A 24,969-nucleotide genomic window follows, 5' to 3' on the forward strand; every position below is an offset into this window, starting at 1 on the left:
CATGGGTAGCAGTGTGGCTCATTTGTTGAGGGCTTGCCTTGCAAGTGTGAGGATCTGAAATCAATCCCAGGACCCACTTGCTTTTTAAAAAAAGAGTATGATTATGGTAGTATGTGCTGGAAAGGCAGGCTGGGGGGTAGTTTGAGGTCACTGGTTAGTTGGTCTAGCTGAATTGGTGAGTCACAGGTTTCAGTGAGAGAGACTGGAATAAAAAAAAGCAACAATAAACACAGAGGATGGCTTCTGAAGAATGATAGCTGATGTTGTGCTCTGACCTAAAGACACACACACACACATGCACAAACACACACACACATGCTCAACCAGAAACATACAGACATATGCATGCACACACTCACACAGAAACATATAGACACATGCATGTGCACACACACACACAGAAACATAAAGACACGTGCATGCACACACTCACAGAGAAACATATAGACACATGCATGTACACACACACACACACACATGCTCAACCAGAAACATCCAAACATATGCATGCACACACTCACACAGAAACATATAGACACATGCATGTGCACACACACACACACACAGAAACATAAAGACACGTGCATGCACACACTCACAGAGAAACATATAGACACATGCATGCACACACACACTCACACAGAAACATACAGACACGTGAATGCACACACTCACACAGAAACATATAGACACATGCATGCACATACACAATGCTCACCCAGAAACATACAGACACGTGCATGCACACACTTACACAGAAACATATAGACACATGCATGCACACACACACACACACACACACACACACACTCACACAGAAACATACAGACACAGGCACACACACACACTCACACAGAAACATGCATGCACACACATACATATTCACACAGAAACATATGCAGACACATGCGCACACACTCACATAGAAACATACAGACACATGCATGCACACACACACATACACTTACACAGAAACATACAGACACACACATGTGCACACACAGAGGGAGGGAGAGAGGGGGGTGGAAATAGTTATGGTGCTTTAAAAGGCTAGTCTTGCAGGCTCTATTCAAGGTGGAAGCAAAAGTGATAGCCCAGGAAGCTTGGGATTGGTTCAGGCACTGGGGAATGACAGATCAAACCCACCTTTTCTGGGCTCAGTATGGGCTGGGGCAGGGGGCAGGTAATCAGCCCAGGGGTGGCAGCATCTATGGACAGACATGGCTAAAATGGAACCTGAAGGGCCACTGGACACACCCACCTGCCAGGATGCCTGCTGAAGGCTACCAGTGTCTGGACATCCCCCAGAGAAAAGGAAGGATCATAAGTGATGATTGGAGGGTGGGGATATGTAGACAGGTGAATGTCACTCATGGGACTTAGCAGGGAGAAGCTTCAGGAAGCCAACTCCAGTCTGGTGTAGGGCCTCATTTTATTAACTCAGCCCTTCTCCAGAGTGATCTCCCCCAAGAGATGTATTAAGGTCATCAGAAGTTCCTTCTGGCTTTGTGAAGTCTCCAGAACAGCTGTGTGACCCCGAACAAGTTACCTAACTTCTCTGAATCTCTACTTTGCTATTGCCGAGACAGGGAGAATAGCTTACCCACTTCACAGCAATAAAAATGGCCTCAGTGCTTGTTGGAAGATCTAGAGATCACTAGAGTGGCTGCCTGCACTGTAAAGTCCCTCTCCCTCACTTTCTCTTTCTGGGTCTCACCACTTCCCTCCCACTTGAGAGAAACAAGCTGCAGTTTCAAGTGCTTCCAGTTGCTTAGAAGGAGGTTTGGAGAAAGGCCTAGAAAAGTCTGCATCTCCAGCACCCAGCACCTAGCACCCAGGCCAGGAGGGCTGAGTGACCGGTATGGCCTTCTCAGCTTGGAAATCCCATTCTTTGGAGGAAGCTGGCTAGCCAGGACATTCTGCTTCTAAAGCTCCACTTCTCCCCTCCCCCAGGAGGAGACAGTCAGTCCTGCAGATAGTGTCAGGAAAGATGGATGGGGTGAGCTTATCTTGCTGAAAGAGATTTGGCTTTTCCCCTCTTCTGTCCCAGCCTGAGAATTGGGTTTTCCTAGAGGCTCACAGTGGTGTGTGTTCTTCACAATGCACCCTAGGGAGTCTCTTCGAGTCTGGCTGGGTGGCTTACCTGCCTTCCTCTCCGCTGTTCATAAAACAGACACCATCCTGACCTCAAAGAGACTGAGAGTCAATTCTGGAAACTTGAATAAAGAAGGAGGTGAGAGAGAAAACAAAGGGGAGGGGAGGGGACTAAGGGAGGAAGGAACAGGAAGAAGATAGAGAAGAGAAAGAGAAGGGGAAGTAGAAAAAGATGCTTTAAGGAGGAAAGAAGAGGAAGAAGAGGAGGAGGAAGAGGAAGAGGAAAAGGAGGATGGGGAAGAGGAAGGGGAGGAGAAAGAGGAAGAGGAAGAAGAGGAGGAAGGAAGAAGAGGAGAATGAGGAAGAAGAGGAGGGAGAGGAGGAGGAGGAGAAAGCAGAGGGGAGATGACAGCTCCTCTCCTTGCTGGCCAGCCCCTCCCTTCCACCACTGAGACAGCAACTCTAGACTCTAGAATTGCATTTCAGGGCAGGGCATCCTTCCTGAATTTGGGACAGGAGACAGTGGGGGAAGTGGAGGGACACTGAGAGTTTCAGACTGAATCCTAAATCCAGAGCCATGGGGACAAAGAGACAGAATGTTTCCCAACAGGACAAACCCTCTTATAAAATTCTTAATGGCTTTGATGTGTTAGAATGTTAGTAATGGTGACTTCCTAGGTGGATTGAGGGGACCAAGATGAGGTGGAGGTCTGTGGCTTTATCTATGAATCCAATTTTGACTTTCTTCCTTCCCTCCTTTCCTCCCTCTCTTCTTTTCTTCTGTCCTTTCTTCTTCCTCCAATGTCTCCCCCATTTCTCCTGTCTCCCTCCATGCCTATCTTCTTATTTGTATAACACTTGGGATAAAATTGTCAATGACAGTGTGAATGGGTGATGGATGACAGTGATTAATTAATTCAATGTCTACATTTGAAACAAAAAGCTAAGGTTCAGAGAAGGAAAGGAGCTGACTTGACCAAAACCACACAGCAAGTCCATGGCAGATGAAAAAGGCATCAGTTGCATTTGTGCTCCCAGGGGAGGGTAGCCACAAGTGACAGGCTTGCTCAGGGGCTGTGCACTGTTCCTCTACTCCCCTTCAACAGGAACATCATATGCATTACAGAAACAGCCAGAGCAATTGTGTGCCCAAAGCACACAACATGCCCAAGTGAGCTAAAGTGTGATAGCTAAAGTCTGCAGACTGGGGCCAGAGAGTCACATGGTGGGTGTCTGGAGGACAGTAGAAAGCAAGGAGGGAATTGCTGCCACCCATCAACCCATGTACTCATTTCCCATATTTCCATTCATCCATCTATCCATCCATCCATCATCCATCATTCCATCCATCCATCCATCCATCCATCCATCCATCCATCCATCCATCTATCCATTTGACCAGCCATCTGTCCATCCATCCATCCATCCATCCATCCATCCATCCATCCATCCATCCATCCTCCATTGACCTATCTGCCCATCCATTCCAATCTCTCATCCATTCATTTATCTACCATCAATTCACATATCCCTCATTAACTTGTCTACCCATCTACTCATCTATTTCTATCATTCATCTACCCATCCACCCATCCATCATTCATCCTTCCATCCATCTATCTGCCCATCCATCCATCCATCCATCCATCCATCCATCCATCTGTCCATTCATCTGTCCATCCATCCATCCACCCATCATCCATCATTCCATCAATCCGTCCATCTGTCCCTCCATTCATCCATCCATCCATCCATCCATCCATCCATCCATTCTTTGCTCACCTATCTACACACCCACCCTCCTACCAACCATTCAATCATTTATCCATCCACTCTTCAACACATCCAGGTATCCATCCATCCATTCACTCACCCATCCTATCCAAAGGCCAGGATCTGCCTGTTGGGAAGAATAAGGTCAAATAATCAGAACTAGTGGTTTATCCTCAAAAACAGAAAAAAGAATATATAAGTAGTGGCTAGGTCTGAATTTGGCTTCTCCAGGAAGTAGACCCTGAGTTAATTCGGCATTGAGAGGTTTATTAGAGGGTGTTCTTGGGATACATCTGGGGTACAAAAGAGAGAAAGAAGAAGGAAATGAAAGGAAGAGTGGCATGTGGCAAAACTTTCCTGGAGCAGGCCTCACAGTCAGCTCTGGGTGAGTTGTCTATCTCTGTACCTTGTTATAAATTTGGCATGTATTCATTGTCTTGCAGCTTGTGAGGGTCAGATGTCAAGATATCACCCTGTGATTCATGCTCCTATGCTTCAGGAACTCACAATTTTCAGATCCAAATGTGGGTCCCACATTAAGAATGAGCCGTGGAAAGGCACTCTTCTCAAACCGTAATGCTGTTGGGAAAATTAAGTTTCCTTCAGGCTACAGAACTATGGGCTACAGTTTCTTGTTGGCTGTTGCTGGAAGTCACACTTAGTTTCCTGTCCATGGGTGTCCCAACATGGTCACTGGCTTCATAAAAGTCAATAAGACACCCCAAGAAAGCTTGCTGTCCCAGTCTTATAAGACAATGCTAGAGTGACAGTTGTATTATTCTGTATTCTCTGTTTTAATTCATGTGTGCATGCACGCACGATGCATGTGGGAGCCAAAGCTGACCTTGATTCTCATCTCTCAGGCATCGTCCACCTTGGCTTTTTATTTGTTTGAGACAGGGTCTTTTGCTGGCCTGGAGCTCCAGTAGGCTCAGATGACTGGCAGGCGACCCCAGGGATCTTTGAGTCCTAGCCTCCCCAGCACTGGGATCACAAAAATGTGTCAGCATCTCTGGTTTGTTTGCTTACATGGCTCCTGGGCATCACTTCAGGCACTTTACTGACTGAGTTCTCTTCTAAGCCCCTCTTCTACATCCCAAGAGTAGTCATAGGTTCTGCCTACATTCACAAGAAGGGGAGCCTACAAAGGCACGAGAGAAAGAGCTCAGGGATAATGGGTGGGCCCCATGGGATCACTCCACCACCATCTTTGAGACTTGGGTGGCTATTCTAAGCTGATCCAGCGTTGGAGACAGGGCCAGAGTTGCCTTCGTATCTCCCCTTAAAACCATCACTGGATGTGAGCCACTGCATAAAAAGATGGTGGCCTTGGCAGAGGTGGCTTTCCACCAATGAGGCCATTTCCGACAGATGCACAGCTGAGGGCTACGAGCTGGCGATATTTTTAGTGGGCACTCATTCCTTCATTCCTCTTCCTGAAGGGGAAGTTCCCAAGCAACCCAGGCATAGTTACTCAGCACTATGCAGCTGGCATTAGACATGAAAGAAGCCAGCCCTCTGTGAGTGAGAAAGTGGAATGTGAAATCTCATCCATGTCCACAGGAGCGAGTGATTCAGTCACCTTCCCACCCAGGGTCCAGCACCCATGCTATGTCTATGTTCTCTGACTTCCCAGTGGGATTTAAAACTCTTGATGCAGTGAACAGGTGGCTTGATAAAACTGATTACAATTTATCTAGTTCATGAATAAATGGATGGGAGAATGAACAAATTCAAAGCATGGATGGAGAGGAAGATGGCTAGGTAGGTGAATGGATGGTTGGATAGATAGATGATAGATGGATAGATAACAAATGGATTACATGTATATAGAGGATTGATGGATAGATGATAGATACATAAATGATTGGATTGATAATAGAGAGATGATTAGGTGGGTGGATGGTTGGATAGATAGATAGGTAGGTAGGTAGGTAGGTAGATAGATAGATAGATAGATAGATAGATAGATAGATAGATAGATAGATAGATAGATAGACTATCTATAGAAGGTTAATGGCTAGATGATAGATAGATAGATAGATAGATAGATAGATAGATAGATAGATAGATAGATAGACAGACAGACAGAAGACAGACAGACAGACAGACAGACAGACAGACAGACAGATAGATAGATAGATAGATAGATAGATAGATAGATAGATAGATGACTAGATGAATGGAGTGGAGAGATAGATAGATGAGTAGATAAATGGGATGTGGAGGGGTGGGTGGATTCAGTGCATGACTGAGTTGAAAAAGTTCTTGCCAGCAGACAGACAGACAGACATGCTGCTCCTGACACTGCCATGACTCTATGAGTCACGATGGATTCTACGCACAGCACACAAAATCAGGTGGTAGTCTGTCTTCTCTTAGGGTGGGTGAGGTGGCATTAGACTGATGTCCCTAGAACTCAGGCATTTAAGCCTCTTGCTTTCATCACAGGCCAGCTAAAGTCAGGCAGTCCTGACTGGTAGTACCACACCAGGAGTAGAATAACCTAGACTTTTTCTATCCAGAGGACATAGTCCCCTGAGTGACCAGGGAAAGGTCACAGAGGTCATGGTCAATCTGTATCCCCATGCAAGGATGAAGTGGACCCCAGGGTTCCACTTTGGGGTCTACCTGTTAAGAACTGGTTTGTTTCAGGAGTGATGCTGCTGCCTGCTTCCCAATGAATTCCAGATTTATTTCTGCCACCAAAGCGTCCCACCAATACTACAGATGATAGCACACATGAAATGGCTCTCTGAAATGAATCTATCCACAGAAGGGTTAGACCCAATACTTTCACTACGTGCTCCTTTGGGGAGTTAGATTGTCCATGGGAAGTATGTGCTGTGGAGGCCAGGGGAATCAAATGTTGGTTGTGTTTATCAAGTTTTGGGGGTGGGCTAGCCTGATCATCTACAGTCCTAGAATCTGTTCAGTCACATCAGGAGATTTTTCTAAAGCTCACTGGGATTTGAAGAGTCTTGGCAGGGGGCAGGGCTGTGTTGGGTTTGAACCAAGAGATTCAGAGAGCGGACAGGATCTGGCTTTAAACCACTCCCAGACAGCAGGCTCTTAGCGCCTAAGCCTCGAGGGGCGAGATGCTCTTCGTGAGAGACATCGGAGCCAACACCTGGAAGAGATTGATTACAAGACAGCTAACGCGGCTGTGTGATTTATAAACTAGAGCTATTGTGACCAAGGTGTGCGGGCTGCTGGGGAGGAGCGGGTAAAGCTAGGGACTCACTCAGGGTTCCACTCTGGAAGGAGGGGAGGAGCCCACAGAGAGGAGTAGGAGCTGGCTCCAAGACTGTAGGAGCTCTTCTTTAGGGATCTGGGAGCCCACACCTCACATTCATCATGTAGATGATCTGTCTCCTGTGTGATGTCACGTGTCAGGAGGCCTCCAAGCTCGCCCCAGTTCATCCCTTTGGCCCCAGCAAATCTAGCTTCAAATCCATGCCAAAGGCTTAATTCACACATGCGCTGCTGAGAGATCATGACTCCCCAGACTCCCGGGCTTGGGGCTCTTTGCATCCCACACTCTTTTCCAAGTGCCTTTTGTTTTGTTTTGCTTTTTGTTTGCTTTTGTTTTTTTTTTCAGACAAGGTTTTGCTATTTAACTCAGGCTGGCCTTGGACCCAGGAGACTCTCTTGCTTTAATCTCCCAAGCGCAAGGATCATAGACATGAGCGGCCCAATTCTTTCGTGGGAACTTTGAAGATTTTTTTCAATCTTTGGGGCATGCTGGCAACTTTCGGTAAATTTCCTCTGTCTTTGAAGTCCCGTGTGCCGGAAGCCAGAAATAACTGAGGTCTTGGTCTCACAGGCCTTTCAACAATGAGAAGCATGACGTCTCGGGTCTCTAATCTGACACATGACAATCAAAACTAGAACAAGACTCTGCCTCACCAGGAAGTTTGTAAAAGTCTGAAGTCTGAGGGGATGTATCACGCCAAGGAACAGAGTCACCTTCCAGATGCAGCAGGACTGAGGCATGAACAGACTCACAGAGGCTGTGGTAACACACACAAGGCTGCACAGGTACAAGCCAGATGGGGGTCTCAGCACTGAGAGCAAGTAGTGGACATGAGGTAACCAAGAAGCTATCTGTATCTGACATCCATTGACAAGAGGAAAACTAGTTTTCTCCAATGGAGTCTCACTAGGTATACAAACCACTCTCAAGGGCAGGCGTGGTTGGTCAAGACAGAGGAGATTCGGTGGTATTTTTGTAAGCGATTTGCATTATTTGGGCACTTTTTTCTCTTATTAGTCTTTTGCTTGTGTGTTTTGGTTTCTATTTTTTTTTTTGTTTTTATGTATTTCTTGTTTGTTTTCTAGAGAGAGAAGGGGGTGGGGAGATGGGGAGGATCTGGGAGAACCTGAGAGAAGGGAAAAGCAGAACCAGAATACATCGTATGAAAAATTTCAATGAAAGAAAAGACAAAGAAAGAAAGGAAAGAAGGAAGGAAGAAATGTCATAGAAAATCTTTAATCTCAATCCCGGGTTTCTACCCTGCCTTCAATCATTCCATTCCCGAATAAAAGACACACCCAGTCTTTATATTTATAACAAGTCTTAATCAGCACTAATGCTGGGTAGATATCTACCCTCTATGCTATTAAAATCTATTTCCTATTGATAACTCTAAGATATCCTGTTGATGACTCTAAGATATTACTTAATATGATTCATCTGGACAGCTCTTAACTCCAACTGGCCAGCCCTCATGACCATGCCTTCTTGACTCCAAACCCATCCTCCTTCTTCCTCTTCTTCCTCTTCTTCTTCCTCTTCTTCCTCCTCTTCCTCCTCCTCCTCTTTCTTCTTCTTCTTCTTCTTCTTCTTCTTCTTCTTCTTCTTCTTCTTCTTCTTCTTCTTCTTCTTCTTCTTCTTCTTCTTCTTCTTCTTCTTCTTCTTCTCCTCCTCCTCCTCCTCCTCCTCCTCCTCCTTCTCCCCCTCCCCTCCCTCTCCCTCCTCATCTCCCTCTCCTTCTTCCTCTTTCCCTTCTCCCTCTCCCCCTTCTCCTTCTTCCCCTTCCCCCTTCTTCTTCTTCTTCTTCTTCTTCTTCTTCTTCTTCTTCTTCTTCTTCTTCTTCTTCTTCTTCTTCTTCTTCTTCTTCTTCTTCTTCTTCCTTCCCCATCTTCCCCTTTCCCTTCCCCCTCTCTCCCTCTCCCCTTCTTCTTCTTCCTCCTCCTCTTCTTTCTTCTCCTTCTTCCCCTTTCCCTTCCTCCTCCTCCTCCTCCTCCTCCTCCTCCTCCTCTTCTTCTTCTTCTTCTTCTTCTTCTTCTTCTTCTTCTTCTTCTTCTTCTTCTTCTTCTTCTTCTTCTTCTTCTTCTTCTTCTTCTTCTTCTCCTCCTCCTCCTCCTCCTCCTCCTCCTCCTCCTCCTCCTCCTTTTCTCTCCTCCTGGCCTCCTCTGACCCCAAGCCTGGGAACTCCAAACCCCACCTATGTCTCTTCTGCCCAGCTATTGGCTTGTTTGCACCTTTATTTAACCATCAGTTTTTAATGAAGGAGCAATGTCATATCATACATGTGGTTTCTCTCATTCCTGGGAGCAACCAGTCCTTGGGGGCCAGTACTTATCATTATAATACCTATCAAGAGATCAAATCTGGACAGAGAAAAGAAGAATCTGACTTTCCCTAGTAGGGATGGTTGTCAGGAAGAGAGTGAACAGGATGGTGCAGGAGAAAGAAGCCAATCACTGCTGGTGAGCGTGCAAATTAGCCCACACTCTGGAAATAATCACAGAATTCTCTAAAACAGAACAAAAACAAACAAACAAACAAAAAAAAAACCTAGCATGTGGTTCATCTGTCCTGCCCCTGAGCATACACCCAAATGGTGCTACATTGCCATTCCAGAAACACCTGCACATCTATGTACCATGTATCACTGTTTACAATAGCGCAGACACAGAACCAGCCCCAGGACCCATCAGTAGATGCTTGGGCAAAGCGAACTTGACACAGATGCACAACAGAATATTACTTAGCCCTAAAGAAGAACAACATCATGCAGTTTGATGGAAAGGGGTGGAGCTGCAGGCCAGGTTAAGTGAGATATGCCACATTCAGAAAGGCAAATGCTGCATGCTTTCTCTGGAGAGCAGGATCTAGGTTGGGAATCCTGAGAGAATAAATATTCTGATGTAGAAAACGATCAAGGGTCTTTGAACCCAAGAGATAGGGTCTGCATTCTGGCTGTGCAGCCTTGACCTCTCTGAGAGTCTCTTTTTAGTCATCCATGACATGAATGACAGCTCTGTGTTTAGTTCATAACAGATATGGTGAAAATGGTGATGGTACTTACCTCAAGGGGCAGTATGTCACAAGAACTTAATACAGGAGACATAAGAAAAAAAGAGAGAGAAATCTACCCATCCCAAGCCATTGCTACTACTGACTACATACTTATAGATCATGGATGTCTTAGTGTTTTATTGCTGTGAACAGACACAATGACCAAGGCAACTCTTATAAGAACAACATTTAATTGGACTGGCTTACAGGTTCAGAGGTTCAGTCCATTATCATCAAGGTGGGAAGCATGGCAGCATCCAGGCAGGCATGGTGCAGGAGGAGCTGAGAGTTCTACATCTTCATCTGAAGACTGCTAGGAGAAGACTGACTTCCAGGCAGCTTGGATGAGGGTCTTAAAGCCCACACCCACAGTGACATACCTACTCCAACAAGGCCACATCTCCTAGTAGTGCCACTCCCTAGGCCAAGCATATTCAAACCTCCACAATGGATATTTCCAGTAAAGAAAGAAGCTCTGTAATCCACTAGCTTATAAAACTGTGTTCACATGTATATAGATGTATGCATGCTATGCATGCTCTCACACATGTGTGGTGGCCACAGGAAGTCAACTGAGAGTCCTGCTCTATCCAACTTCATCTTATTCCCTAAAGACAGGGTCTCTTGTGGAACCTGGAGCTTGCCAACATTTCCTTGCCATGGTAATTGGTGGGTTTAGGCATGCTCCTGTGACTTCAAACCTAGCCAGTGACAGTCAGCATGGAAGCTTTTGTTGGTGCTGCTGAGAAAGGAAATCCTGACTCTATACAGGCCTCAGTTCTGAGTGAAGAAGGTCACATGATGACTCCCTGTGGCCTGTATCCTTGAAAACATCTTACAGAGCAGATGCTCAGAGTGCTTTCTATAAAAGGAGGTGTACAAGACAATGTGGGTACCATTGGTACTCAAGGTAGCCATTTACTATATGTGTGTAGTGTGTGCTTGTATGTGTGAACACGTGAAAGTCAGAGGATCCCAACAGGATGAATTTCCTCGACCTCTCTTCACTCTATCTATCTATCTATCTATCTATCTATCTATCTATCTATCTATCTATCTATATCTATCTATCTATCTATCTATCTATCTATCTGTCTGTCTGTCTGTCTATCTCTGTTTTGAGATATGTAGCCCCACTGTCCTGGAACTCACCATGTAGACCAAGCTGGCCTGGAACTCACAAAGACCCACTTGCCTCTGCCTCCTGGGTTCTAGGATGAAAGTTGAGAGCCACTGGGCCCCATTCCACCTTACTTTAACCCCAAGTCTGTCATCCAGCCTGCAAGCCCTAGGCACCCTCCTGTCTCCACCTCCCAGTTCTGGGGTTATAAGTATGCATCACCGTACTTGGCTTTTATGTGGGTGTTAAGGATAAGAACACAAGTCCTGAGAGCCTTGGTGTGGTTTTAATTTACATCTCCCTGGTGGAAATTCTTCATTTAAAAATTGTATTTAATCAGCAAACATGAAAAAATAAAACCCTCAAAGCCTCAAGCCATTTCCTTCTAAGATTTCAGATTTTTGTTTTATTTTGTTTTGGGTTGGTTTTGTTTTTGTTTTTTTTTAAGACAGGGTTTCTCTGTATAGCCCTGGCTGTCCTGGAACTCACTCTGTAGACCAGACTGGCCTTGAACTCAGAAATCTGCCTGTCTCTGCCTCCCAAGTGCTAGGATTAAAGGCGTGCACCACCACTGCCCGGCTAAGATTTCAGAATATTTTTTTCAGACATGAAAATATTTAATAAAAATAAATGGGCAGTATCAATGGTACTTTAAACAGTGAACCACATGGAAACACATTTAAAACATTAACATCACATGTCTACATATTAAACTACTCAGTAGTCATGCATTCAGGGCATGAAAGCATTTAGTGGAAGCTCTCCCACTAGTTTCTTTTCCAAGGCAGGATCTCATATGTAGCTCTGACTGGCCTGTAACTCATTATGTAGACCAGGCTGGCCTTAAACCCACAGAGATTCACCTGCCTCTGCTTCCTGAGAGCTGGGATTAAAGGTATGTGCCATTATGTCTGGCTTTTACCCATGATTGCAGTGACCCATCTGGATTTAGATTGCCCATGGCTGTCATATTTAATCTGCATTTGACTCTATGAAGGGAGGTCTAACCTGATCTCCATTTATCAACAAAGAAGCCAAGCTTTAGAAAGCGCATTCACATGGATATCACACTCAAGTAAGTGGGGCTTATATTCAGACCCTTGTGCTCCCAGCCTGTCCATGATTGGCTCTGTACTTGACTTGGGGACTTACAAAGAGCACACATGGCTGAGGAGATGGCTCAGTGGGTAAAGTGTTTGCTGTGCAAGCATGAGGACCTGAGCTTGGATCTCTAGAGTGCTGGGGAGGTAGAGTCAAAGGGCCAGCCAGGCTTACCAATCAATAAGCTCTGTTGGCCCATCCATTGCTCTGGCATCATCATCATTAGTGCCCTGGTGGAAGTAGGTGCTTCTCATCCATCTTCCACTCTCTCTATCTTTCATTTGTTGAATCAGTTCATTCAAAGGATCTAGTCTGTAAGTCTAGCTTGGCTCGGGACTCTGGAAACACAGGTGAAGGTAGGAGATAAGGATTATATCTAGTGCAGAATACACTGGGCACGAGCCACCAGAGGTCCAAACAAGTGGAGTCACCCTGATGGCACAGAGGAAATAAACGGGGAGAGGCGAATGATGGCGAATCCCCAGGTTGGTGATGGTTGAGTTCCTGGATTAGGTGACTCCAAGGAAAGCTTGAAGGAGATGCTGGCCAAACTGAGGTTGGTGGCTGTGAAGAAGGTCACCTAGGGAGCCTGCTGGCTTGAGCCAGCTCACTTGCCATGTCTTCTTTATAGAGGAGAAAGAAGAAAGAGCCCAGCTCATGAGGACTGGAGAGGCTCAGTAATATAACAAGAGCAGAGAAAGTGAACCAGATAGTTTTACCTTAACTCAACACAAGCTAGGGTCATCTGAAAGGAGGGAACCTCAATTGATGAAATGCCTCCAGAAGATACAGCTGTAGGGCATTTTCTTAATTAGCGATTGATCGGGGAGGGCCCAGCCCATTGTGGGTAGGGCCATCCCTGGGTTGGTGGTCTTGGAGTGTATAAGAATGCAGGCTGAGCAAGTCATGGGAGCAAGTCAGTAAGCAGCACTCCTCCATGGCTTTTGCCTCAGCTCCTGCCTCCAGGTTCTTGCCCTGCTTGAGTTCCTGTTCTGACTTCCTTCAGTGATGAACCATGACGTGGAATTGTGAGCCAAATAAACCAAGTTGCTTTTGGTCATGGCATTTCATCCCAGCAATGGTAACCTTAACAAAGACAGGACCCATCGTCCCAGGTCAGTTGCTGTGAAGAGGTGGGAGCCTCTTACTGGTGGGGACAGTTGGGGACCTTCAGATGGGTGCTTCAGACTTCCCCATTGCCTCTTCCAGAGGTCTGCTTGTGGAGCTTTCTAGGAGACAGTGAGGACAGGTCGTGGAACAAAGTTCAGGAGGCAGCCATACCCCTCTCCCTGGAGTTACAGAATTAAAGTAACAATTAGTTAGGAATTGGTTAGCAAGTCAGGCTGGGCATCCCAGCCTGCATCCCACGTGAGCAGAAATGAGGTATGACGGACTCCTTTTCTTTCTTTAAATTTAACTTACCCTGACTAGATTTTTTTCCCTCCCTTTGTCACTCCAGGCTTCTGGTCCCCATTGCTTGAACCATGCTAGCTAAACAGTCTTGCACTCAGAATAAGGAATCATTTCCAACCGCTTCCTTCACAGCACTAAGGATGTCTGAGCATGCAGTGAATAAGACTGCAGCATTGCGCTTTATTAGGACCTCTGAGTGGGAGTTCATGCAGCCCAGCTCTGTTGGTGAAGTGAGGGAGCCCAGGGCATCCTGATCCCAGCATCCCCTCATCCTGTCAAAGCGTTGGCTCCTTTGTCAGTAAATGAGGACAGTAGTAGCAGCCTCTTGAGGTACTGAAGGCTGAATTAAAGTTGGGCATGGTGGTACATGCTGGTCATGAGAGGTGCCAGGAGGCTGAGACAGGAAGATTATAACTTTGAGAACAGCCTGGGTAACTTAGTGAGACATTGTCTCAATTAAAAAAAAAAAAAGGCACTTGCCTAGGATGCTTGAGGGCCTGTGTTCCAATCTTCAATAAAAGGAGAAGGAGGGGAAGGAGGAGGGGGAGGAGGAGGAGGGGAGGGGGAAGATGAGGAGGGGGAGGAGGGGGGAGAAGAAAAGGGGGAGGAGGAGAGGGAGGAGGGAGAAGAGGAGGGGAGGAGGGACAGGAGGGGGAGGAGAAGGAGGAGGGGGAGAAGAAAGAGAAGGAGGAGGGGGAAGGAGGAGATGGAAGAGGGGGAGGGGGAAGGAGAGGGAGGAGGGGAGGGGGAAGGAGGAAAGGAAGGAGGGGAAAGAAGAGGGAGAAGAGAGGGAGGAGGAGGGGAGGAGGTGGAGGAAAAGGAGGGGAGGAGGGGGAAGAAGAGGGGGAGGAGCAGAGAGAGGAGGAGGGGAAGAAGGGGAGGAGGGAGAGGAGAAGGAAGGGAGGAGGAAAGGGAGGAGGGGGAAGAAGAAGGAGGAGGAGGGGGAGGAGGAGGAGTAGGAGGAGGAAGGGGAGGAGGAGGGGGAAGAGGGGGAAGAAAAGAAGGAGTGGGAGGAGGAGGGGAGGAGGAAGGCAATCATGATGAGGAGCTGTGGCTTTGTGTGGGTTCTGGGTTCTTGAACTATAAGTTCTTTACCCATCTTCTGAGCTGGACCCCTCAATGGCAGGTCTCTTTACCCATCCTCTGCCCCTCCTCCTTGCTCACAGGTGGATTTTCTTCTCCTTGTGTTAAATCTATCCAGCACACTGGGAGTTAGCTGGAGCCATCTGGCTCAGCACCAGCCTCTGCAGAGCCTGATCTGGCACGGCCCACCTCACGAAGGACTCAATGAGTATTTCCATTCAGCCTTCCCACAGCAGTGCCAGCCAGTTTGCAGATGTTGTCATTGAATGGGTTCCCGGTCCCTGTGATTTGAAGCAGCAGTTTCATCAAGCTGCTACAGAAAGACTTTTTTTTTTTTTAAAGCTAACAAAACTAAACCCATGGCTGTTCTTGAAGTGGACTCATTTGGAAATAAAATCTCTCCACAAAGTGAGCTTTGGCTGTACTTCTTGATTTTGGGTCCAAAAATGACTTTGTGCGAGCATGTTAGCAAAACTCTGGCAGACCCGAAGTCGGAGGAGGAGTTGCTCCATCTCTAGGGATGCAGGCTCATAGCCGGGCGAGCAAACACTTGCTTCTAATTCTGAGAGTGCAGGCATCTCATTAGACGATCCATCAGTCTCCACACAGGAAAAGGGACTTGGTTTCAGCGGCCCTGGCACTGCCTGAAGCTCAGCCCGGGCTCGTAGCCTCTAGTGATTTGGGTCAGAGCCAAGCTAGGCCTTCCAGTTAGCAGCAGACCTGGAGGATTTAGAGTTTGGGTGGGAGGCTGGGGAGGGGTTTTTGTCAGCCTGGCTATTGGCCTAGGCTGAATACTGTAAATGGGTCTTGTGGGCTCAGGTGGGTAGCTAGCTCTGTTGATAACAGACAAGCTATGCAAATTAGGAAGACCAGGAGAGTTTGATTTCCCCAGTATTCACATAAAACGCCACACACAGTGGGTATGCCTGTAACCCCAGCACTGTAGGGGAGACAGGTGGATGCCTGGGGATTGCTGGCCATCCAGTCTCAATAATCAATACTAGCCAAGTTCTAGCAACTGGGTCTCTATGTCAAAAAAACAAGATGGTCTATACCTGGACAATCACATCTAGGGCTAACTGCTGGTCTCCACAGATGCGCACATGCACACACACACACACACACACACACACACACACACACACACATGCATACATACCAGGGGGTGGCATAGACTTCCAGCCCTTAGTGCTTGGCTGGTGGTCTTGGGTTCAGTGGGGAACAAGCCAGTAAGCAGAACTCCTCTATGGCCTCGGTTCCTGCCTCCAGGTTCCTGCCCTGTTTGAGTTCTTGCTCTGACTTCCTTCGATGATGGATTACAATGTGGAAGTGTAAAGTCAAATAATGCCCTCTCCCTCCCACACCCCCCCAAGTTTCTTTGGTCATGGCGTTCCATCACAGCAACAGTAACCCTGACTAAGACAGGGAGTAACAGGGACATTCAAGGGCAGCCTCTCTAAGATGGCATTAGACATAAGACTCTGCGATGTGACTGGGCCATGCAGACAAACGTCATCGAGCAAACCGCAAACTCAGAGAATCCTGATACAGGACTGGGAAGGCACGAGGGCTATCGGGTTGGAGGGAAGAGCATCAGATGCCAAAGGAAGAGTAGATGCTAAGAGTCAAGGGCTGGATGGACCCCCATTGATTCGACAAAATGCTGGCACCTGTGGCACATGGTCCCAATCCCCAACCTGTCCCCTGTGTATAAGCACTGGTGGGAGCACAGCTCCTTAGGACTGCTTCCTTTCAAGCCCTTGTTTCTCTCATGTAGCATCCTGTGCAGGTGGATGGCGAGTGGCTGGCCCTGGAGATTTTCACCAAATTCTTCCCAAGAAGACACTACTCAGTCTGACCAATGGATGACGTCCAGTGACCCAAGTTGATCCCCACGGGTAGAGTTCTGTTTGCCTTCCAGGTTCACCCAGCAGAGTGCTTGCTTGATGTGTGCAAAGCCCTGGATTCAATCCTCATCCAGCTCTAGGTCAACCAGGCATGGCGGCACATGCCTCCTGTAAACCGTGTACCTGGGAGATGGAGGCAGGAGGGTCAGAAGTTAGGGTTATTCTTGCCAAATAGTGAGCCAAGGCCAGCCTGGGCTACATGAGACCTTATCTCCTCCCCCCCCCCCAAAAAAAAAAGAAAGAAAGAAAAAGGAGAGGAAGGAAGGAAGGAAGGAAGGAAGGAAGGAAGGAAGGAAGGAAGGAAGGAAGGAAGGAAGGAGGGAAAGGGAAGGAAGGAGGGAGAGAGGAAAGAACAGCCCAGTTTGCTTAAAAACAGGCAGATCTACCTGGATGAGCCTTTTGTATCTCAAGGATCTTTCTCATCCAGACACGTTTACTGGAGCCATTGGCTCATTTGTACCTCAGTCATCCAATTGTATCTGCTTGCTTTCAAAACCTGCACGGTGTTATTTGATACCAAAGAAACTGCACAATCCTTACACTCAGCCCCTGCCTGGGCTGGTGGGGTTTAGCCAGTTCTAACCAGGCTCCAGCAGGACTTGGAACCCAGCATGAAGAACCTCGTCCACAATGGTGGCTGTGTTCTTTATTTTTTATTTCATGTTCAGTCTCTGCTCTTCCAGTTTCAGTGACAGGGGTGATTGCTCATTCACTCATTAGGCAACTAAGTACTTCCTGTGTTCTGGGTGTTGCATTAAGTACTTCCTTGTTCTAGGTGCTGCACTAAGTGCTTCCTTGGTCTGGGTGCTGCACTAAGTACAGCAAGGGTATCACTTCTGGCTCTGCCCTTGGTGAAATCCTTCAGTGGAATGTGCAGCCTAGTGAGGAAGGGAGATCATCAACTGCAATGGTTCAAAGTCATTTAATCATCCATGAGATGGTTTTTAAGAAGGCAGCAAGTATTTAGTGAGCAACTATTTGATGCTATCCTGGAGATAGGACTTGGCTACAACAAAACTGATATGCCCAAACTGTATATTTATATTTCTTTGCATCGATTGGTTGAGTGAGTGTCAGGGGTGGATGCTATAGCACATGTGTGGGGGTAAGAGGACACCTTGGAGGAGTCGCAGGTCCTAGGGCTTGAACTCATATCCTCAGGCTTGGTAGCAAGCACCTATACCCACTAAGCCATCTTGCTGGCCCCCATATGAGATATTGATGGTATTGAGGTTGCAACAAGATACTGTCCCTCCAACCCTCAGCCCAGCCCTGTTATCATGACCTTACCCACTGCTGTTGTGAGCCTTCTATGGCTTCCCAGTGCATAAGAAGGTAAGTATCAGTACAAATGCCCAGGTATCGCCTCTTCACCAAACCAGCCTGGTCTTGCTATTGCCAGCTGTGTAACTATGGGGCACGGGTGCTTCCCTGAGCCTCAGTTTCCCCCGTAGAATGGAGACAACAACGGTTTATATCCCAGAGGAGTCTGATGAGTATTAATCATTACTTGTTGAGAGGCAGCCCCATTCCCTGAATGTCTGAATGGAGTCTCACTGTGTAGCTCAAGCTGGTCTTAAACTCATGATTCCCCCAGCCTCAGTCTCTTGAACATTGTGATGTCAGGCTCAACAGATGTCAGTAATGGAATGTTAAGCTTTATTCATAGCTACCAGCATAAAAATATATCCCCAGAATCCCTGTAACTATAGCCATGACATTTAAACAGAAGTGAGGTGTATCATTTTCTGTTTGTGCCTCTAAGGGGGACTGATGCACACACTACTTTTTTTTTCTTCCTTCCCTCTGTCTGGGATATAGACACAATGGCAGGATCTATAGCAGCCACCATGGATTATGAAGCAGAAGCTGTGTGTTGGCCATGGCAGAGCAACGACTGCTCTGTTGCCCTCTTCCCAGACCTCTGGGGTTTTAATAAATCAGGCACCTACTTTACCAGGGAGGGCTTGGGTTGGAAATCCAATGTGAAGACTCTGGCTCTTCCGTGGAGGAACTCAAGGTCATGGGGTTCCCTTCGGAAGCCTCGTGATCTGACTTTACCCTCTCATTCAACAATCATTAACTTAGCACTGACTGGTTGGATGCAAGGCAACTTTCTAAGTTCTCTGGATTCTAATGAGACCATCCACAATTCCCATAATTCCCTGGGACTCTCACACGTTCTCTTATATTTTGACTAACCACAGCCCTACAGTGTAGATATTACTATTTTTCTTATATTTATGATTTTTTTAAGTTATAGTTATCCGTGTGTGGTGTTTGTAGGGGAGCAGGCGTGCATGTGTCATGGCGTACTCTCAGAGGTCCGAGGACAATTTGGGAGAGTCAGTCCTTCACTTCCACCATGTGGATCCAGAGGATCAAAGCCATACTTTAAGGCTTGGCAGCAATGGTTTTTAACCACCGAGACATCTTGCCCTGCCTCCAATTTTTTGGTTGGCAATACATAATAGTGGGGTTCACGATGACATCTTCATAAATGTCAGTCACTACGCTTCAGCCACGTTGCCTGCCTCCGTGGCCTTCCCTGACCCTCCTCCCACTGCCCTCCCTCTCCCCAGGTAGCTGCCTACAATGTCTTCCTTCCCAGTTGCCTTTGCTTCCCGCCTCCCCTCAGGCTCCTTCCTCCCCCACACAGCCCCACTTCCGCTCTCCTGCGGACCTGAGCCCTACTGGAGCCCACATCCCCGTGTAGATCCTGCACGTGTGAGGAAGCACGTGACAATGGTCTTTCCGCGAGGAACTCCCCGGCTCTACCCACTTCCCTGCATCTAGCTCAGTTCCAGCCATCTTTTTACAGCTCAGCGGGAGTCCATTGTGTTTGTGTGCCACATTTTCTTCATCCGTTCGTCTGCTGTGGGCCCCTTGACTGGTTCCCTTTTGTGACTGTGAATAGAATCACAGTCAAGGTGGACGGGCAGGTGTCTCTGCCATGGGTCTTTGCATGTGTGCCTAGTGGTGTGGAGCAGGCTCAACTCTTCCCAGAGCTTTGGACTCTTGACAACCTGACTAGAGGCATCGGTGCAGGGCACTCAGATGAACGAATGATGACCCTCACCCCCCAGTCATGGTTTTCTTGGCATTTGTTTTTGCTGTTTTGGAGAAAGGGTCTCATGTAGCCCAGGCTGGCTTGGAACTCACGATGTTATTGAACATGTCCTCTAGCTTTGGATCCCCCTGCCTCCTGTGTACAGAGATTGCAGGTGTGCAGGGCCACACCTAGGGAAGTTCTCTGTCAATTGCGACACCCTCATTTAGTTTTGTTTTAAGGAAGGAGTTTGCACCTACCCTAGGAGACCTGTTTCTGGTAAGGACTACTCTAGAACATATCCTCTAAACGCCTCTCAGTAAATCCACGTGCTATTTCTATCTTTAGCCATTGACCCAATGGAAGCTCTAGTGAGACAGGTGAAGTCGCCTCAGTGGGGACCACTGAGCAGATGCTCCTGCCTGGGGGTTCAGGGTGAGACTTCCAGGCTGCACTCCAGCAGAGTTAGAGACCACAGTGGCAGTTGTTCCTGGCGGCATCTGTCTGGGACGTGACTGGCTCCCGAATCGCTCATCCATCCTAATTAGCCCCACCTCTCGTCATGCCAGGATTCTTGTGAGCTCTAGAGGTAGCCTGAGCTCTGGACATCATGAGGGGATGGTGGTGTTGGTCCCCTGTGAGTTCTGGGTAAGGCTGAATAGGTCAAGCTCAAGTCTACCACACTGAGGCTGGTTAGAGTTCGCAAGCTCTGAGTCTCCTCCGGAGTTGGTTCAAGTGTTTCTCTTCTCAGAGGCCTGCAGTGATTCTCCCAGATAGTAAACAGTGCTCACTTCCACGAGACATTAGGGGTACTGATTTTCTATGCGTGTGTATGGCCAGGCCCTCCTCTCCTGCCCTGAGAGTAACCCTGAGATCTGGCTCATAGCTCTTGGGCCCTTGCCTAATCCAGGCTAGCCTCATCTCCTCTGTTCTCTGATCTTTACAACGAACCCACATGTAACAGGAACAGCGGCCCGCTCTATGTAAACACCACGGGCCACGCAGCTGCAGCCGCAGCCACAAAACGCATCTCCTGTAGCAGGACCTAATTGAGGACTGCCTGAGAGGCCAAGAAATGCTGGTGCAGACAATGCCAGCCAATCGGGAACTTCTGTCTAGAAGAGACGCTTTCTTGGGACCAATGGGGGTGCGAGTGGCGGGTATTTAAGGAGCCTGCAGTACTGTTCAGATGAGCTTGCTGCAGCGTGTCTCACCTGCTCCCAGAGAAGCCTGTGAGGTTGACTCACCGCCACCTCACCTCCAACCCTCAAGGGCAGGTAGGGTTGGCAGCGAGCAGTCCAGTGCACAGGCAACACCCAGGTCTCTGTGTGTCCCTACAGGCTCTTATTGGCAAAAGAATGCCCGAGTTTTCTTAGAATGGAGGAATACTCATTCCAGGTCGGATCAGTAGGGACAGGCAGGAGTCCACACAAGCCATGGCAGTGTCTCTGAGGGTGACCTCCCAAGCTGGGACTGGTTTAGGTGGGTGTCTCTTAGTGAAGGTAAGCCACAATGACCCCAACCTGTCAACTTGTTCTCCCTGCGGTGCGTGGCCATCGGCCAAGTTGGAAAGCCTAGCTTCCTTCCCCCCCCCCCCCCGACTTGTATTTCACAGAGATGAGATTCCTGCTCACTTAACTGGGTTTAGAGTCTTGTAAAAAGCGTCTCTGCTGAAGTCACAAATCCTTCCCAGGCCATCCCGGTGCAGAGAGCATCATGGCTTGCTTTCAACGTGGGCCCTGGGTGGCCAGTAAATCAGATCCCCCATTCCCTCCACCAGAGCACCATAGCAGGGCCCAAGGCACTTACACTAGTATATTCACCCCATAGAAGAGGCGTGGCACATGGGGAGCATCCTGGGAAACTCACCAGACTCTATTTGGTTCAAGGATCCAGAGGGAGGGGTGTGACTCCGGTTCTCAAAAAAATTCAAAGGTGATAAGGAAATAAAGCAGGTTAGAATCTGCACCCCTGTGCCTCCCTGGCAGAGGGGGCATCTTCAGGGCTCAGAACAGCACAGATAAGGGGGTAGCTAAGGAACCTTGGGTCACTCCCCTGAAACAGATGTCATGTTTACATATTCATGAGTAATGCATGTTTTTCAAATCAAATATACATATATATTTACATGCACACAAACACCGAGGCAAGAAATCAAATGTGTCTGTTCATATTTTGTCTCCCACTGTCTAGTTGTAAGGATTAAAGGTATGTGCCACCATGGCTGGCTGTGTGGTTTTTAAAATAAATAAATAAATTAGGGTCTGGAGAGATGGCTCAGCAGTTGAGAGTGCTGGCTGCTCTTCCAGAGGTCCTGAGTGCAATTCCCAGCAACCACATGGTGGCTCACAACCATCTGTAATGGAATCCGTAATGGGATCCGATGCCCTCTTCTGGTGTGTCTGAAGACAGCTACAGTGTACTCACATACATAAAGTAAACACATCTATTTAAAAAATAATAAATTAGGTAAAATGTCTGGGTCTAAGGGAATGAACACTTTTAAGGATATAAAACACACACATTGTCCAAAATGCCTCTCTGAAAATGTATATCAATTAAATTTTCATGAAAAAAAAAGCCTTAAACTTTAGGACTGGAGACCTGGTTCAGTGGGTAGAGAGCCTGCCTAGGACACACGAAGACCCAGATCCCTACCCTGGGATCGTATTAATCCGGCATAGTGGCACATGGCTGTAATCTCAGCATTTCAGAAGTGAATGCAGGAAGATCAGGAGTTCAAGGTCACTCTTAGCTACATGGAAACTCTGAAGTTAACCTGAGTGTGTGTGTGTCACAGAGGGAGAAGTGGAAAACGCATGTGTGTACACACACACACACACACACACACACACACACACACAGAGGACCCTATGCCAAAACCTATTTTTAAGAAGAAAATGAGAACACAGAAATACAAAGTATTTTTAATCTAGTGACTGCACACATGGCCCTGATTACACTAAATCGGTCATAAAACAAAATGCAAAATCACGAACCTTTGAGATGGAGTGGTAGAGGTTGTGGGGCATTGATAGGAATAGGAGAAAGATAAAGAGAGAGGGAGGGAGAGAGGGAGGAGAGAGAGAGAGGTAGAGAGAGAGAAAGAGAGAGAGATTAATCAGAATCTGCATACACATGCCATTAAGCAATGAAATGAACAAGTAGAAAATAGTTTTAAAATATTTGTTTTTACTTTTACTTCCTGAGAAGTATGTATTTTTCCTTCTGTTTTATTTTATCTTCGCTACCATGCTGAAGTACCCGAAGCAGGATAATTTTATAAAGAAAAGAGGCTTGTTTTGGCGTGGAAGTCTAGAGAGTTGAGGTTGACTAATCATTATCTGGTGATCAGCATTAGACGCCAGAGAGCTTCTAATAAGAGGAAGGGTGTGTGTGTGTGTGTGTGTGTGTGTGTGTGTGTGTCTGTCTGTCTGTCTGTCTGTCTGTGTCTGTATGCGTCTCTGTATGTCTCTGTGTATGTATGTATGTATGTATGTATGTATGTATGTGTGTCTCTGGGTATATGTCTCTCTGTGTATATGTATGTATGTGTGTATGTGTCTCTGTGTGTCTGTGTCCTTGTGTGTGTCTGTGTGTGTATGTGTGTGTATGTGTGTCTCTGTGTGTCTGTATGTCTCTGTGTGTGTTTCTCTGTGTGTATATATATATATGTGTGTGTGTCTCTGTATGTGTGTATGTATGTATAGATGTATGTGTGTATGTGTCTCTTTGTGTGTCTGTGTGTCTGTTTGTCTGTGTGTCTATCTGTGTGTCTGTCTGTCTGTGTGTCTTTCTGTGTGTCTCTGTGTGTGTATGTGTCTGCATGTGTGTCTGTGTGTCTCTCTGTTTCTGTGTATGTCTGTGTATCTCTCTGTGTGTATGTCTGTGTGTCTCTGTGTATGTGTCTCTCTGTGTGTCTGTACATATGTGTGTATGTGTCTTTCTGTATGTGTGTATATGTATGTATGTGTGTGTGTCTCTGTGTATGTGTGTGTGTGTCTGTTTTCCACTTCTCCCTCTGTGACATAACCAGTAATTTTGGCTCCACTCTGATGTCCACATCCAATCCAAATCATTTTTCAGCTTTCCTCCCAATACCACAGCAGGGTCAAGTCTCCACCTTCTCAATGGCTCACAGTGGGGATGGAAGGCCAGGGTGAGTTATGGGGGTTCACACCACATTGATGATCTATTCCAGTTTCACCAGATCTCAACCCTGCAGACTCCCTTTTCCTTTCCACCAGACTAAGCTCTGGGGGCCAGTGTTCTCAGTATTGATTACTTGTTGAGGTTTGCATGCTGGTGCCTACTCCAGGGCCTGGCACACAGGAGTGTTCACAGTATCAGCTAGCCATGGCTGCATAACAAGCCCCACATTTGGTCAATAAAGCAATGAACATTGATGCACTCAATTGCTACAGGAAAGATCTGTGACTGACTTGACTGTGTGGCTCTGGCTTGGAGTCTCCTATGAGCTCACTGTCAGGGCTCTGGGGCAATGGTCTCATCTGAAGACTTGCCTGGCCAGAGGCCCCAACTCCTGATCTACAGGATTGCTAGAGTATTGTCATAGCATGGTAGCTGGTGTACCTAGGAGAAGCGACCCAAAGGAGAGAAAGGAATGGTAGCTATGGTCTCATTTGTGACACTGTCATTTCTTTTTTTTTTAAGATTTATTTTATGAAAAAAAAAGATTTATTTTATGTTATGTATATGAGTATACTGTAGCTTTACAGATGGTTGTGAGCCTTCATCTGGTTGTTGGGAATTGAATTTTTAGAACTTCTGCATGCTCCGGTCAACCCTGCTCACTCAGTCCCTGCTCGCTCTGGCCCAAAGATTTATTTATTATTATAATTAAGTACATTGTAGCTGTCTTCAGACACACCAGAAGAGGGCATCAGATCTCATTACAGATGGTTGTGAGCCACCATGTGGATGCTAGGAATTGAACACAGGACCTCTGGAAGAGCAGTCAGTGCTCTTACCCGCTGAGCCGTCTCTTCAGCTCCGACTCTGTTATATTTCTTTGGTATCTTGTTACATAAATCAGAAGCAGGGAAGGGTCCCATGCAGAGGCATTGATTCAGAGCTGGGCCTGAACTCCTTGCACTGAGGA

Source organism: Mus caroli, unplaced genomic scaffold, assembly GCF_978045245.1.
Source record: "Mus caroli unplaced genomic scaffold, Mus_caroli_1 scaffold_4, whole genome shotgun sequence".
In the NCBI taxonomy this organism is placed as follows: domain Eukaryota; kingdom Metazoa; phylum Chordata; class Mammalia; order Rodentia; family Muridae; genus Mus; species Mus caroli.